General features: G+C 41.6%; 1 protein-coding gene and 1 pseudogene across 1 annotated transcript in view; one reads left to right on the top strand and one right to left on the bottom strand.

Annotated features, from left to right (window-relative positions):
* The window catches only part of LOC148956787 (brachyurin-like), a 625076-nt gene that overhangs the window by 139321 nt on the left and 471620 nt on the right, over positions 1–14135 (bottom strand). The gene's annotated exons all lie outside the window — the stretch shown is intronic.
* Positions 12322–13673, top strand: LOC148956791 (uncharacterized; annotated as a pseudogene).

The raw sequence follows: 14135 nt of genomic DNA, 5'->3' as shown, positions 1-14135 counted from the left end.
ACAACGCTTGCCCCCAGAAGCTGTGGGGCTGTGTCGACACCAGAGTTTTTGTTATCTGAACTTTGAACTGTTTTTAACAAAATGTTTATCTCATAATTTTATCTGATACATTTCAGGGAAAAGGTCGGGGGGGGGGTAGCTGCCCTCCGATCACTTCTAATTTGTAAAAGTGAACTAGAACTTTCAATTTTCAATCAAATGAGCCCTCTTTGAAGTCTATACGAACATCCCTTCCATCAGAGAACCTTATATACCCCCAGGGCATAACTTACAGCGCCTGTCCCTGGGCCCTGGGGGGTTTTGTCTACATCACAGTTTTGTTAACTGACCTTTGAACTATTTTTAACAAAATAGCTATCTCAAATATTTTATCTGATGCAATGGCCACCTCAAATTTTTTATCAGATTTATTTGTGGGAAAAAGGCTTGGGGAGGGCTATTTACCCTCCGCTCACCTTTGACTCTTAAAAGGGCACTAGAACTCTCGGTTTCCAATCAAATGAACCCCCTTTGAAGTTTAAACGACGACCCTTTCTATATAAAGTGCCTCTGGGAAAAAAACAAATGGAGTGTGGAGGAGGCTACCTGCCCTCCGATCACCTTTTACTCTTAAAAAATGAATTAAAACCTTCAATTTCCAATCAAATGAGCCCTCTATGAAGTTTATACGAGCATCCCTTCCATAACAACCATATATGCCCCCAGAGCATAACTTACAACGCCTATACCCGGAACCTGGCGGGCCGTGTCGACACCGGAGTTTTTGTTACCTGAACTTTGAACTATTTTTAACAAAATTTCCTCCTCAAAATTTTATCTGATGAATTTGGGGCCTGGAGGGGACGGGGGGGCTAGATGCCCTCTGGTCTCTTTTTAATCTTAAAAAGGTAACGAGAACTTTCAATTTCAAATCAAATGAACCCTCTCCGAAGTTTATACGAGCATCCTTTCAATAAAAACCATATATGCCCCAGAGCACTACTTACAACGCCTGCCTCCGGGCCCGGGGGGTTGCGTCGTCAAAGGAGTTTTTCTTATCTGACCTTTGAACTATTTTTAATGAAATGGCTATTTTAAAAACGTTTATTGGATAGGTTTGGGGAATAAAGGGTGTGTTTGGGGGGGACTACTAGTAGAATGGCCCCTATTGATCCGACGATTCACCCCTGCTGCCACCTACAACTTTTTTACATAATTTATGCATGTTTTTATGTCTGTTCGTTGTCAGTGAGAATGGAAAAACAGGAATTTTGTCACTTTGATGGATGTTTCAAGGTCGATTTATTTGCTGTTGTTTGTCCAGGTATAATGACATTGGGGTGATTTACATAATCGATGGGGGAATCATTGGTTCACGAAGGGGGAATTAAGAAACAAACATGGCTTCATTGTTGTTTGGCTAGCCTAACCTGAGAAATTGATTTACATAATCGGCGGGGAAATTATTGATTCACGAAGGGGGAATTAAGAAACATTATGGTTTCTTTGATCTTTAGGCTAACCTAACCTGAGAACTTGATTTACATAATCGGCGGGGGAATTATTGGTTCACGAAAGGGCAACTAAGAAACAAACATTATGGTTTCTTTAATCTTTAGGCCTGAGGGATAAACGTTCTTTAGGTCAGAGAGAAAAATTAATATTCTATTTTTAAATAGGGCTTCATTGATATTTAGTGTCAGGAATCATAAATGACATCACTTGTTATCTTGGAATTATGCGGGAGTCTAAAGAGATAGAAATTCTATTTTTAAATACGGCTTCACTGACCTTTAAGTCGGAGAGATAAATTGATATTCTAACGAAACCTTAATAGTGTAGCTAGGAACATTTATGAGATGAAGAGATTAACGTAGGAAAGGGTTTCCTAGAAATTTGAAATGTGTCAGCGCAGAGATGCCAAAAACAAAAGGAACACGCTGAAATTACTTTTAGGGGATTATTTGGGCGAAACCGTTTTAGACAGGCTATGGAATTATTTCGGCGAAACAGTTAGAGACATTTTAAAACATGATTTAAAAGATGATTTTAGAAGAGGTTTTGAGTGTGGTCGTTATAATACACAAGTTCCATTTGAACAATGAGGTCCCCTACCACAACCCCAAAGGGTTCTGATCCCCCCAACCCAACCCCCAAGGAACCCCCCCCCCGGTCCTCAAAGGTTCTCCGGATTCCCAAACGGCCCCCGGCGCCCCAAAGGCTCCTGAGCCACCATTTTAATACTTTTTTAAGGCTTTATTATATCTTTTCAGAACAAATTATTATTTTAGGGAATTATTTCGGCGAAACAGTTAGAGTCATTTTAAAAGATGATTTTTGAAGAGATTTTAGAAGAGGATTTGAGGGTGAAACTTTGAGGTCGTTATAATACCCAAGTTCCATTTGAACAGTGTTGTGAGGTCCTCTACCACAACCCCACCGGGTTCCGAGCCCCCCACCCCACCCCTGAAGGAAGCGCCCCGTCCTCAAAGGTCCCCCAAGCTCCCAAAGGACCACCCGGCCCTCAAGGGTTCCACAGACCCTCAATTGCTCTCCCCGAACCCCGTATTTAGTTTAGATGTGTTGTCTGAAACTTATGATTTGTGATATGTAAACTACTATTTAGGACTTTTCTGAACTAGATTTCTTAGTCTTTCGTTGGTGTGTGTTGTCTGAAACCTATGATTTGGGATGGATGGATTGCAATTTTTGAATTTTCTGAGCTGGATTTCTGAGCCGTTCATAGGTATGTGCTGTCAAAATTATGATTTGGGATGTGTAGTTTGCAAGTTGGACTTTTCAGAGCTATGATTCTTAGTCTCTCATAGGCGTTTGTTGTCTGAAACTTCTAGTTTGGGATGAATAGTTTGCTATTTCAGGCTTTTCTGAGCTTAGGTTTCCTAGTATTTCGTAGGTGAATGTTGTCTGAAACTTATGATTTTGGATATGTAAATTACTATTTCGGGCTTTTCTAAGCTAGATTTCTTACTCTTTCGTTGGTGTGTGTTGTCTGAAACCTATGATTTGGGATGGGTAGATTGCTATTTTTGACTTTTCTGAGCTGGATTTCTTAGCCTTTCATAGGTGTGTGTTGTCTTAAACTTATGGTTTGGGATGGTTAATTTGCTATTTTTGACTTTTCTGAGCTAGGTTTCTTAGCCTTTCATATGTGTGTGCTGTCCGAAAATTATGATTTGGGATTTGTAGTTTGCTTTTTTGGACTTTTCAGAGCTAGGATTCTTAGTCCCTCATAGGTGTTTGTTGTCTGAAGCCTATAGTTTGGGATGAGTAGTTTGCTATTTCAGGCTTTTCATAGCCAGATTTCTTAGTATTTCGTAGGTGTGTTTTGTCTAAAACCTATGATTTGGATTGTGTATCCCTTTCATAAGAACCGTATACGCCCCCAGGACAAAACTTACAACGCCCACCCCCCAGGCCCTGGAGAGTTTTGTTGACACCAGAGTTTTTGTTATCTAATTTTTGAACAATTTTAAAAAACTGACCATCTAAAAATTTGTAGCGGATGGGTTTGGGAAAAAAGGGTTGGGAGAGGCTAGTTGCCCTTTTGTCTCTTGACTCTTAAAAATTGAACTAGAACTTTCAATTTCCAATCAACTGAGCCCTCTATGAAGTTTATACGAACATCCCTTTAATAAGAACCATAAATGCCTTAGGACATACCTTAGAACGCCTTCCTCCGGGCCTTGGGGGGTTGTATTGAAACCGGAGTTTTTCTTATCCAACCTTTGAACTATTTTTATTTAATAAAATGTCTATTTCAAAATTTTCTTCAGATTGGTTTAGAAAAAGAAGGCGTGGAGGGGGGGGGGGGGGGCTAGTTGCCCTTTGATCTCTTTTGACTATTAAAAAGTGAACTCGAACTTTGAAAATAAAGTCAAAGGAGCCCTTTCTGAAGTTTATAGAAGCATCCCTTTCATAAGAACCATATATGCCCCAGGGCACAACTTACAACGCCTACCCCCGGGCCCTGGGGGGGGGTCTCAACACCTGAGTTTTATTATCGGACTTCTGATCAATTTTTAAATTAATGGCTATATCAAAATTTTTATTGGATGCATTCAGGAAAAAAGGGGCGTGGGGGGGGGGAATAGTTGCCCTCCAATCTCTTTTGACTCTCAGAAACTGAACTAGAACTTCCAATTCCCAATCAAATTAGCCCTCTTTGAAGTTTTTACGAGCATCCCGTCCATAAGAATCATATATTCCCCCAGGGCTTAACTTACAACGCCTGTCCTCAGGCCCTGGAGAGGCTTTGTTGACCCCGCAGCTTTCGCTATATGGTTTTTGAACTATTTAGAAGAAAATACCTATTTCAAAGTCCTCATCAGATGGGTTTGAGAAAAAAGGGCGAGGAGGGGGGGAGGATAGGTGCCCTCAATCTCTTCTGATTCTTAAAATGTGAACTAGAACTCGCAATTTCCAATCAAACGAGCCCTCTAGGAAGTTTATACGAGCATCCCTTCCATAAGAACAATATCATTCCCCAGGGCATAACCTACAACGCCTGCCCGCGGCCCCTGGGGGTTTATGTTGACATCAGAGTTTTTGTTATATGATCTTTGAATTATTTTTAAGAAAATTGCTATAGCAAGATTTTTATCAGATGCATTTGGGAAAAAAGGGCATGGGTGTTGGTTACCCTCCGATATCTTTCGAAGCTTAAAAAGTGAAATAGAGCTTTCAATTTCCAATTAAATGAGCCCTCTCTGAAGTTTATATGAGCATTCCTTCCATAAGAACCATATATGACCCCAGAACATAACTTATAACCCTTGCCCTTAAGACTGTGGGGGGAATGTCCTACTCAAAGATATAATTTCCGGAACTTTCAACTACGTTGAACGGTGTGAGTGATACTGAACCCCCGTGTAACTGAACCCCAAGCAACTGAACCCCTGTAACTGAACCCCCGTGTAACGGAACCCCCGTGCAACTGAACCACCGTACAACTGAACCACCGTGCAACTGAACCCGCGTGTAACTGAACCCCCGTGCAACTAAACCCTCGTATAACGGAACCCCCGTGCGACCGATCCCTCATGCAACTCAAACACCGTTCCTACATTGGGTAAAACACAATAGGGTTATAAACCATAGTTATTTAACTATGGTATAGTTATTTAACCCTTAAGCTCTTTTAAATAAAATGGTGGTCCCAAAATTTAGATCGGATGTAAGTAAGTAAGTATGACAGCAATAGACCCTGAAAGTCCAAACCGGCGGTGCTGATCTCCGTTTCGTGGCCCTTCAGCCAGAAATGGCAATGGGGGGGGGGGGCTGGGGGCAAGCCATCCTGTGCTTTCGCACACCCTTCCTGCTTACCTTCCCCAGATATCTCCAGGTACCCATTTAGAGCTGGATCGACTCTGGATGAGCTTCTAGAGTCACACCACTGACCCGTGTTCCAAACCAAATAACAGGCCACTCCATGGATCGAACCCGTGCCCCTTGGTCAAAGAATTCTCAACCCAGCGCACATCCACTTAGCCAGGCCAGCTTAAAGATCGGATGTATTTGGGGGAAAAATATGGTGGGGTGGAAGCCCTTCGATCAATTTGAACTCTGAAAAGATGCACTGGAAATTTTGATTTCCAATCGAATGAGCCCCCCCCCCAAAGTTCATGCAAATTTTTTCTACAAAAACCGTATTTGTTAACAATGAGCAACTAGCTTAACTTACAGCCCTTGCCCCAGATGCTGCTGGTGGGGTTGTTAACCCCAAAGGCATGGTTATTTCATCTTCAAGCTATTTTGAACAAAATGTTTATTTTTATTTTGATTGCATGTATTTTTTTGGGGGGGGGGTGTCAATTAAAAGGGGAAAGGCTGATTGTCCTGGGATTACCTTTGATTCTTCGAAATTGAACTTGAACTTTCAATTTCCTGAGGTATCTCCCTCTCTTCCTAGCTCCAAAAGAATCAGATAACCCCATTGCAGAAGTTTTAGTTCCTTTTTAAGTTTTTTTTTTTTATTTGTCTGTTGCTTACGGATAGTATTTGTCATTGGGAAACATACAGAAATTTTTTGTGTGGGGGTTTTCTGGAGGATCTTTCATGAGAAGAAAGTATTTGCACGGAGGGGGGGGGGTAAGATTTACACATAAATTCCTCTTTTCCACTTCCCTTAGAACTTCTCAATTAAACTAAAAAATAGCGCGACTCAAAGCAGGTTTTTAAATTTTGAAAACCATAATTTCTGCGAGAGGGATATTTTCCAGGTGATGGGGTTTCCGTGTGTGGAGGAGGGTAAATTTTACGCGGGGGAGGGAGGTAAACACTTAGACCCGTAGAAAGTCACAGGGTGAAGGGAAACCCCCATTAACAGACATAAAAAAGAGAAATAAATCTGGATTTAAGAGTACATGACGTCCGATTTTCTTTGTTTTTACGAAAACAAAACAGAGCATTTTTATAAATCATCTTGACAGTAATTTATATAAAGACTTAAAAAAGCAAACAATTCCAAATAGATTGAACATGTTAAGATTCTAGCTTGTTTTCACCCAATGTAAGAACGGTGGTTGAGTTGCACGAGGGTTCAGTTACACGAGGGTTAAGTTGCTCGGTTGTTCAGTTGAACGGTTGTTCAGTTGCACGGTGGTTCACTTGCGCGGGGGTTCAGTTACACGGGGGTTTAGTTACCGGGGGGTTCAGTTACACGGGGGTTTAGTTAAATGGGGTTGAGTTGCACGGGGGCTGAGTTGCACGAGGGTTCAGTTAAAGGGGGTTCAGTATCACGAGGGTTCAGTAGCACGAGGGTTCAGTTGCACGGGGTTCAGTTGCACGGGGGTTCAGTTGCACGGTGGTTCAATTGCACGGTGGTTCAGTTGTACGGTGGTTCAGTTGCCCTGGAGTTCAGTTGCCCGGGGGTTCAGTTGCTTCGGGTTCAGTTATACGGGGGTTCAGTTACAATCGAACCACGTTGAACAAAGTGGCTATTTCAAAATTTTGATTGGATGTGCTTAGGGAAATGGTGGGCGTGGAAGGGGTGTTAGTTGCCTTCCAATCACTTTTTACTATTAAGAAGGATACTAGCCATTTAAATTTCCAATCAAATGAGCCCTTTTTGGAGTTTCTTCGACAAAGCTTTCTATAAAAACCTTATATGCCCCCAGGGCACAACTTACAACCCTTGCCCTGAGGGCTGTGGGGGGGGGGTGTCATTTTCAAAGACCGTTGAATTTTCAACTACGTTGAAGAAAATTGCTATCTCAAAATTTTGATTGAATGTGTTTGGGGAAAAGGTGGGCGTGAGAGGAGGGCTAGTTGCCCACCAATCACTTTGAATTTCCAATCGAATGAGCCATTTTTGAAGTTTCTACGACAAAAATTTCTATGAAAAGCATATATGCCCCTATAGCAAACTTAAAATCCTTTCCCTGAGGGCTGTGGGGGGAGTGTCCTCCTCAAAAACATAATCTCTATCTGGAAATCAACTACGTAGAACAAAATGGTTATACTGAAATTTTTATTGGATGTGTTTGGGGGATGGTGGGCATGGAAGGGGTGTTAGTTGCCTTCCAATCAATTTTGACTCTTAGAAAGGGCACTAGAACTCTCGATTTTCATTCGAATGAGCCCCTTTTGGAGTTTATACGACGACCCCTTCCATATGAAGAGCCTCTAGGAAAATAAATAAATAAATACATAATAAAACATTGGAGCCGTATGGCCTTTACTATAGGCAACGCCATAGCGTTGCCTCTGAAATGGAGCAAAGTCGAAATGAGTAGTAATGCCACTCTGCTTTTAAACGCACAGATAGGAAGGTTTTAAAGGCACAGGTAAGAAGATTTTAATGGTCGGATAGGAAGGTTTTAAATGGTCACATAGGAAGATTTTCACTAGAGTCATGACGCCATTAGCGTAATCTGGGCGACATCTCATTTTCAAATAACCGTCTGAATATAATTAACAAGGTGAATCCATCGCAGTGTTGCCAGATTGGCTTATTTTACGCCGAACTGGCTTATTTTGTTGGCGACTGGTGTGAAAATTTTTGGAACTGGCTTGTGGCTTAAAAATTTTTGGAACTGGCTTGTGGCTATTTTTATTTTGAGCTGGCTTATTTCTTGCCGTGATTTACTTTTTCGGGAAGAATTTATATTTTTTGGCAATTCATTCGATGTTCGAACGAACGAATGCTCACGAAAGGTCAAAATCACGTTTTAACTCTATGGTCAAAATACGAATCTAACCGCGGCAGTGCGGTGAAGTTTTCAAATCCTAAGAGACACGTGGCTTCGTAACAACAGCATAAAAAGCATTAGCCATTAAGTCATGGGGTTGAACTACAGCTGAAGGTACAGTATATTAGCTGTTACTTGTTAGCATAGAATAACACCACGAATCAACCTCATAACAGACATGTCTGTAACATCTAAAGATCCTGTTTAGCTGTTTAGTTCATGTGAGTCGTCTAGGAGTCGTCATGCTGTCGCCATGTACACTCTAGCTATTTTCTGTGGTTTGTATCTCTGTAGAAACAGATTGGGTACACAGCCTAGCCGACTGGGTACACACCCCAATGCATTGGGTACTGCCCCCAATCCATTGGGTACCCCCATACCCGTTTTTACTTTTCGTCTAGGCCTAGTCTGAGAAAATACATTTACTTATATTTGAGATGTTCTTTGCATCACTTCAGTTTAAATAGGCTCAAAGGAAGAAGCAAACTGGTCATGGATTTTCGCAGAATACATGCAAACGTGAAAATCGGCATTGGGCAGTTAGGGATATTAATTGTTTTATGTGCTACCATCAACATAATGTACTACTTCACCCCTGCAGTAGTACACCACAGGATCTGTACCTAATAATTTGAGTACTACACCCCACAACCAGTACTATATTAAACATGGCATAGGTCCTACTACGCTATATATGGAATAGGTCCTGCTACGCTATATATGGAGTAGTACACTTGGTTAGATGTAGGTATCAAATTCTGAGGTACAGATCCTGTGGTATACTTCTACAGTGGTGAAGGAGTACATTATATGTTGATGGTTGTACCTGAAACAATTAATCCCTACCTGGTATGGGGGGTACCCAATGCATTGAGGTGTGTACCTCAATGCATTGGCTACCAGCAAATTGGGTACATGTCACAGAAAAATAGCTGGTGTACATGACTGGTTTGCACCCCCATTTTAGCGGTGATGAGCATCAGCTTGAGACATAAGCAAACCTGAAGCAATCAATCTTGTTTCAGACTCACTTTTATTCATTTTTCCCAATGTATAGAGAAATTAGTTATATATAATATAGGCTAATAGCTAATATGTAATAAAGTACCATATAATAATAATGGAAATATCAGAAAAAGATATATGAATACAGGAGCCTGAGCCTGTGTAATTGCCACTGCCCATATTTAATTTTCGCTTTAATTTCTCTGACTGATATCAGTACTTAAACCTTGTATAAACATAGTTGTTGGGAATGAAAAGAAAGTTGAGATTCTGCTCTGCCAAATGCTATTTGTTCGCATCCCTTTCTCTGTTGAGAGGCCCCTGTTTAATAGTTCTTGATATCTCAGTACTGAAAGATTTTTCTAGAACTGTCAATATAGCCATTTTACAACCTTTATTTTGTGGAAGTATATGAGAAAACTCAACATTGAGGCCGTTTTCCATTGCTCGATTTTTCTGAGCTCAGTTCAGCCTTTCTCACAATTTTTATTCCATTTGTGCTTGCGTAGCCTTTTGGCCGAGCTCAGCTCAGAAATTCCTCTTCTATTGGTTTTGTGAGAGCTGTTGGCTGAGATTTTGCTCGCACAAATTTGACCCCGGGCTGACTTTTTTCTGAAATGAAACTTCTGAAATCAAAAATTAAACTTCTTGAAGTCAGTATTGCAATGTAAATTTATAACCCAGCTATGTTTCAAGATGTTTAAAAAATCATCTTTTAGTTATTAGAAGTCATCAGAATAGGCAGGATATATTATTCAAATATTGTTACAAGTACAAGCTTAGCTTGGACCTTATTGTCAATTTTTACTCCAAGATGAACTTACAGATTCAGTTTATGTTTCCATACTCTTTTCAGATTGAATGTCATTCACCCCGAGTGAAAATAAAAATGAAACGTTCAACTGGATATGATGGAAACGGGCAGAAAAAAATTTCAAATTTTTTCAGTGTTACTAGGCCTTCCAACTCAACTGAACCGGACAGTGCTGGAACAGATGGTGTTGATGGTGTTGGATCTGAGCCAAAACGAGCTTTAATAGACAAATCCGCACCTGAAATTAGTATAGGGACGAGAGATAGCAGTGCCATCACCAAATACAGACGAGTTGTTCCATAAAAAGTTAAAATAGTGGCAAATTTGTGTAATGATTCATCAGCCCAAGATTGGGTGGAACCTGATGAGTCAGATGACAGTGACTCTGAGACTGACAGCATGGACAGTGATAGCAGTGCCACCAGCCACTACAGGCGAAAACGAGCTGTTCTACCAAAGTCTAAGACAGTGGCAGAGCTGTTAAAAGAATCAAAATTAGTCCAAGAATTGGACGAACCAGACGTAGCGGGCTCTACCTCCGAAGTGGTGAACAGTCACTCAGATACTGGCGGTCCGACACCAAAACTAGTCTCAGAAAGGGTGGTTAAAACCTCTCTTTTTAAACTTGGTGTACCTCAAGCATCTACTGCCAAGAAGATTGTTACCTCAGTCTCTACTAAAGTACTTAAGCCTGTCCTGGTCCCAGAAAGGGTGGTTCAAACCTCTCTTTCTAAACTTCGTATACCTCAAGAATCTACTGCCAAGCAGATTGTTACCTCAGCCAACCAGATTGCTACCTCAGGGTCTACTAACGTAGTTAAGCCTGCCCTGTCCAAAATTACTAGTAATATGCAGAACCCTAACAAAAAGACTGAAACAAACAATCAGAATTGTGTTGAAAGTGAAACAGGAGAAATGGTGTCCAGAAGCCAAAATGAAGGAAGCAGCAAGGAACCTGAAGAAGGAAGAAATGTTACACCAAGAGCCAGTATGACAAAAGTTGTGAAAACGAGTTATGAAAGACTATATCAGTCTGTGTGGGAGAATGATACAAAATTCCAAGGCTGGCTTCAGCCTGTTCAAGGTGATGACACAAAAGCATCGTGTAAAATCTGTAATGTTACAGAGCTTAGGGCTCACAAACATGATCTGGAGCAACACATGAAATCGAAAAAGCATGAGAAGAAGGCAGCAAGTCTGAAAATACAGAAACCAGTCACTGAATGTGGTAAGTACTTTTCTTTTGAGCATGGCTTAACAATAGGGGGTCCCTACGTTCTTGTCATCAAGACACCTACCAGAAAGAGTGGTCCTTGTAGCACTCCTCCGAAACTTCGTAGCAACAAGGCCCAATGTCCAGTGTGTGTTTTGTTGGGAAGTCTTAACCCCATCTTGAGTTCTGTGTGTATTTTAGAGAGGCCCTCAAATACGTCATTCAACCAAGAATATCTACCATTTAGATCTCAACAGAATTTGATAACGATTAATAGCCAGTGGCCCGTTATTTTGCGTATGGGGGACCCAATCGGAGTTCGGGGACCAGTCATTGAAATCAACCAAGGAAGCACACTTGTGCTTCTGTAAAGAGGCATACCACAACAGTGTTAAGCGATCTTCGGTCTCAGAGAGATGGGGAGGGCTGCGTTTTGTAGGCCATGTCCTAACCAAGAAACATGCAACATTTCATCTCCCTCTGACTTTTCCTTCATGGGGAAAATCCGGACGAAAGTTTTGCCACCCCCCCCCAACCACATCCCCTTTCAGAGTAAAGTTATGAACATAGCCGAAATAATCGGTTATGAAACAAAGCCGAAATAATCACTAATAATTAATGCTAATTTTCTAGGAGTCACGTCGACGAACTTGGCTTCGCGGAAAGCGGAGCTGGTCTTGGCTGCTCATGTAGCCTGTCATTCGTCGGTGAGAACAATCGACCATCTTTCTACTATCATCAAAGACTTATTTCCTGGGCTTATTGGTGAATCGGTGAGGCTAAAAAGAACTAAAAGTTCCGCTCTCATTAAGAATGTGTTTAAACCAGAAACCCTGAAGGGGATAGTGGCTGACATTGGAGATAGTGAGTACTCTCTAATACTGGATGAGTCAACTGATGTCTCTGCAAAAAAGTTCTTATGTATTTGCATTTGGTATTACAGACCGAAGTTGACAAAGATAGTTTGTACTGCGTTAGGAATGGTTGAAGTACCATCAACTACAGCTATTATACTCCACGCAGAACTCACAAAATTTCTTGCAGAGTGCAAAGTACCTCTCAAAAACCTGATTGGTATTGGTACTGATGGGGCAAATAACATGTGTGGCGCAAATCACTCTCTATTTACATTGCTGAAAGCAGATGGGTTACCCCGCCTTCAACTTTTCAAATGTGTTTGCCACTCTCTGCACTTGTGCGCTTCCGAGGCGGTGGAAGAGTTGCCGAACAACCTAAAATTTATGCTTTCGGAAACGTACAAGTGGTTTAGCGTAAGCCCGTTGCGAAGGGAAGCGTACGGCCAGATATATAGGCTGATAAATCATGGAAATTCGCCCCTTAAAATTATGGCCCCTTCAAGTACACGCTGGTTGTCGCGATACGACGCAGTGTGTAGAGTTGATGAGCAATACCTCGAACTGACAACACATTTCCGCATCGCCAAGGAAAAAGAGCGGTGCTATACTGCAAGAACTTTACACGAAATGTACAGTGATAAGCGCAACCGTCTATACATTCTCTTTCTGAAACCGTTATTGGCCGACTTTCAGAGGGTGAACATACTATTTCAACATTCGAATGCAGACCAATTTCTTCTGTTTCAAGAGCTGAAAGATTTGGTCATGTGCATCCTGCGCAGGATCCTTCGGCCGTCTGCAGTGTCCCTCAACGTCAACCTTGAGTTTCTAATTTGCTACCTTCCTGTCGACCTGGTAGACTTTGGGCATTTGTTTCTTTCTGAACTCAGCAAATCTGATCTTCCAAGCGAGATGAAAGAGGAAATAAAGCTTCGCTGTCAAGGCTTTCTCAAGACGGCTGCAAGGTCAGTTCTGAAAAGTTTACCTCTTGCCATTGATTCCCTTCTGAAATTGAGAATTCTCTCTCCGACAATATGTTTATCTCAGACTAGACCCAGATTCGCCGACCTACCTCTTAGTGTGGTGTGATTCCAGTGACAGAATTTGGAGACATGGAAAACCAGTGGAGACGCCTGCTCGAGGTTGACTGGAATGAACATTGTGGCGGAGAACTTCCAAAAGACTCCTCTGAGTTCTGGGTCCACGTGCTTCAGTTTTGCGACCCTATTGGAGAACCAGACTTTCAGGATTTGGCAAAGTGGGCATTGTCGTTGCTGAGTTTGCCTATCAGCAACGCAGTCGTTGAGAGAGCGGTTTATATGATTAACTGTGTAAAGTCAAAGCTTCGGAATAGAATGCTTTTAACAATACTAAAAGCAAATTTTATTTTTCGACGGTGGATGTCTGTCAGTGGCCACTGCTGTTCGTCATTCGTACCATCGGCCAAAATGACTTCTTTCAACAGTTCCATATATTCGAAAAATGGAGCTGAAAATGCGTCTGACAGTGAACGATGTGGCAGAGCTGATGCGCCTGACGCTGACGGCGAAGAAGATGAACTCGGTGACATCTTAGAGGCATTTGGTCAATCTTAAAGGACTATGAAAGACGGATATTCTTAATAACCGAAAATTCCACCCTGGAGCATTTTTTTCCAAACTGTCACTTTTTCTTAGTTTTCCTGTCATAAAGCGCCTTAAAAGGTACGGACTCACTCAACGACTGGCAGCCAGAGTTCGGACAGCCATCTTGCGCTAAAGGTCAATATAATTATGATAAGTTGTAAACTTCTGAAATCGATGAGTGAGTTGGCTGTCGCAGCACAGCAACAAAATTCAATTCTTAGTTTGTCTTACGTAAAAGTATCAAAATTTATAACGCATGTCATTCCCAATCTGGCCCACAATACTTCCCATCCATGTTTAAAGTGGTGGAATGTTCGGACTTCATTAAAATGCGGCTCATCAAACAGGATACTGGAGATCCGTCCCGGCAAGACTAAGAACCTTCGTCTCCCTATCTCGATACTACAACCATGTGGAGTCGAATAAAATACG

This window comes from Artemia sp. Qi Xiang Cuo, chromosome 1 (assembly GCF_049724085.1).
Source record: "Artemia sp. Qi Xiang Cuo chromosome 1, ASM4972408v1, whole genome shotgun sequence".
Lineage (NCBI taxonomy): Eukaryota > Metazoa > Arthropoda > Branchiopoda > Anostraca > Artemiidae > Artemia > Artemia sp. Qi Xiang Cuo.
The sequence above is the reverse complement of the archived record's forward strand: the minus strand, read 5'-3'. Positions and strand labels throughout refer to the sequence as shown.